At 62.2% G+C, this 2,987-nt stretch overlaps 1 protein-coding gene across 3 annotated transcripts in view; it reads left to right on the top strand.

Annotated features, from left to right (window-relative positions):
* The first annotated feature begins 474 nt into the window (after positions 1-474).
* The window catches only part of GGTA1 (glycoprotein alpha-galactosyltransferase 1 (inactive)), a 54,507-nt gene continuing 51,994 nt past the window's right edge, over positions 475-2,987 (top strand). Inside the window, exon 1 of one of the 3 annotated variants that reach the window (XM_081803523.1) lies at positions 475-807. The gene's annotated coding sequence lies outside the window, so the exon portion shown is untranslated. Of the gene's footprint in view, positions 808-1,692; positions 1,778-2,987 lie in introns of those variants that run through there. The other 2 variants (XM_081803525.1, XM_081803524.1) reach the window with 2 other exon arrangements.

The following is a 2,987-nucleotide window of genomic DNA, read 5'->3' as shown; positions in this document are numbered from 1 at the left end:
ACTTGGGCTGGAGTCTGTGAAGGTGCGCCGGCAGGACCCGCGCCAGGTGCCCAGTGAGCAGCCCCCACTTCCGGAGGCCAGGACTTGGGGGACTCCGGCAAGAGCCGCGAAGGCTCCAGCCCGCCCGCCTGTCGCTGCCTCCATCTGCGCTCTTCCTTCCCCAGGAAACAAATGGTGGATCCGACCTCGCAGGCTCGCGGCTGCCCCAGTGCTTGGCGGCGCGCCAGGGCACCGAGGCCCCTCCCTGCCGCACGGGGTGACAGACCCCACCCCACCCCACCCCCGGCGCTCCCGGTCCCCCCCCACCCCCACCCCCACCACGTGCAGCCCGAGACGGCAAAGAGGCCCAGCCACCCTCACCAGGGATTTTCTTTTCTTTTTTTTGCTGGTTGCAGGCTTTTTTCTGCCTGAGTGAAAATGAAACCGACACACCCTCGGCCTCCCCGCCGGCAGACACTCGCACGCACCCGCACTCACGCACTCGCGCGGCCGGCCTCCCGGACGCCAGAGTCCGGGGCGGGCCCGGCTCTGCACACACAGCCGCGGGCGGCGCCGAGCGGGGAGCGCCGCCGCTGAGAGCGCTCGCCGGCTCCCGCGCGCCCCTGCCCGCCGCCCGCCGCCCGGCAGCAGCGCCCGGCGGCCCGGCGGCCCGAGCGCAGGCTGCACACCCCCGCCCCGGCTCGCCGCGCGGGGCTCGGGCGGAGGCGGTGCGGCGACTGTGCGGGCGGCCGAGGGCGCCGCCCGGCCGGGGACCGAGCCGCCGTCCAGCATCCCCCGGGCCCCGTGCGCCCGGGCTCTGCGGATCAGGTGGGTCCCGCGGGGCGCCGCCCGAGCCCGGGGAGGCCCGAAGCTGGGCCCGGCCCGGGGGCTGCGGGCGTGGCGTGGGGGCGGCGGGGACGAGGAGCGGGCTACCGCTCCGGCCCTGCCGTTTCTGCCCTGCCTGTGTCCTCGCTTTTGTTCTTGTCGCTATCTCTCTGGCCCAGTCCCTGTCCCCATCCTGTCCCTGTCGCTGCCTCTGCCTAACCTCCAGACTCGCCCGAGGGGCTGCGGGCGGCGTTCTCCCCACGCGGTCCGCGGGATGCGGGCGGGAGAGAGGAGGCCCGGGGAGGGGGCACGGGGTAGGACCCCCGTCCCCGAGGAATCTCGAAAAGAGTGAGGGGGTCTGTCCCCTCCTGTGGAGCGAGACAGAAGGTGGCTCTCGCCCAGGACCGGACGGGAAGAGGATGCCCCTGGGAAGGGGGAGCCTGGGAAGGTAAAGAGAGGGGCGCGCGAGCCCCTGAAAGCAGGAGCGCAGAGGGGGAGAGGTCGGAGAGCGAGGACCGAGCCAAACGCCCGGCGTGGGGAAAGTTTCAAACATTTGTAACTTCGGCAGCAAAAGGGCCTGCTGCACTCGGGTGAAGGGAGGAGACAGGGTCCCTTTGACTTTACAAACCACCCCGTTCCTGCTCGAAAGGGACACCACCCCGCCTTTGAAAATGGCAGAAAAACAGCTAAACAGAATGATTGCACAAACTCTTGAAAGGCATCCAAAAAACAGTAAAGTGGAAAAAATTGTCAGCTCTCGAGGAGAGAAAGAGAGCAAGACGAATTGAGATTTCCCAATCTTCCCGCTGCTAGGCGGGAAGAAGGAGGAAGGCGAGGAGGATGTTAAGCGCCACCCCCACCCCCCCTCCCCCCCGGAAGAGAGACCCGGGCGGCTGCTTTTGTGGCTTTGCTTATGGTTTGCACGCCGGCTCCAGGACAGGCCTCGTTATCTCCTCCATTTACCTGATTATAGGTATGTCTCAGGAGGCAGGGGATGCCCCGGGGAGCCCAGGCCTCGCTGCTGCTTAACTGGGAAACACTTGCACAGGGGAAGCCTCAGTTTCTGCAACTATGAAATGGGGACGCCGCTCTGAGTAAGAAAATGCCAGGGTGGAGGGGCCCGTGTGAGAGTCGCCAGCTGGGGACATGGGTTATTCTGTTGCACTTCCGTGTCTCTTCGGCTACACTAATCAAACACTTTCTATCTTGTTCCAAGTTACTGCTGGGTTTACCTTACCTCCTCTACCAGATGGGGGGCAGGTGCAGATCTCAGTTATTGTTACAAGTGGCAGATACTCTGAAGGAAGCAGAGCTGAAAAAATGCCTAGGGTTTACCTGGTCCAAGAGACTTCAGACTGTGACCCTGGGAGTCCTGTGATCCTGGCTGTGGAGCCACCATAGTGGGGGAGGAGAGCCCACAGGGCAGGGCTCTGACCCCTCCCTTCCTTCTTTCAGACAGAACAAGTTTCCTTCTAGAAGGCTTTATCTCTCCTATATATTGCGAAACCCCAGGGGCTGTTTTTAATATCACATTCCTCAGATCCAGTCTGATTTGGTCGTTTTCAGTGGAGAAACTGAGTCAAGAGGTATGCAAAGTGATTAGTGTAAGATCCTCTGGTGGCCTAAACCTTGCCAGGAAACCTGTCTCATGAGTCCTGGGCTGGGAGCCCCTTTCCCTGGCCCTGGTGGCTCTGAGCAGCCATTCCTCTAGGTTTCAGCACCAGCACGCCTGAGACCCTAACTCCAAGGCCTCAGGTCCACCATCTCCTCCGTTCCGGGAGAGGAAGCCAAGAATCATAATGTCTGAGATTTTTGGGGGGGATCTTTGTGGAACCTTCACATGGGAGTTGGTTTCACAGGCTGAGATCAAAAAGAAATACGTTCAGCAGGAGCTAGTCAGCACACTGCCCCCATCTCAGCCCAGCCGGTCGGGGTGGGGAGTTCAGTTCAGCAGGCCAAGCAGCTCACCCCCCCCACCCCCCCCCCACCCCCGGGCACTCAGCTTTTAACTCGCAGCTGGGATTGGAATGCAGCTCTTTCTGACTCTTAAGGCTTGTGCTCTTTACATTACGTTATCTCTCAGGATGGGTAAAAAATGGCTAATGGACAGATGTCATTAAGATGGAGCAAGGGTGAGGGGAGAATGGCTGAAAGGGAGGCAGCATTAAGTGGGAGACTGGGCA

This window comes from Leptonychotes weddellii, chromosome 14, assembly GCF_054177405.1.
Source record: "Leptonychotes weddellii isolate Sample4059 chromosome 14, ASM5417740v2, whole genome shotgun sequence".
NCBI classification, from domain to species: domain Eukaryota; kingdom Metazoa; phylum Chordata; class Mammalia; order Carnivora; family Phocidae; genus Leptonychotes; species Leptonychotes weddellii.
This window is presented reverse-complemented; position numbering and strand designations above follow the sequence as displayed.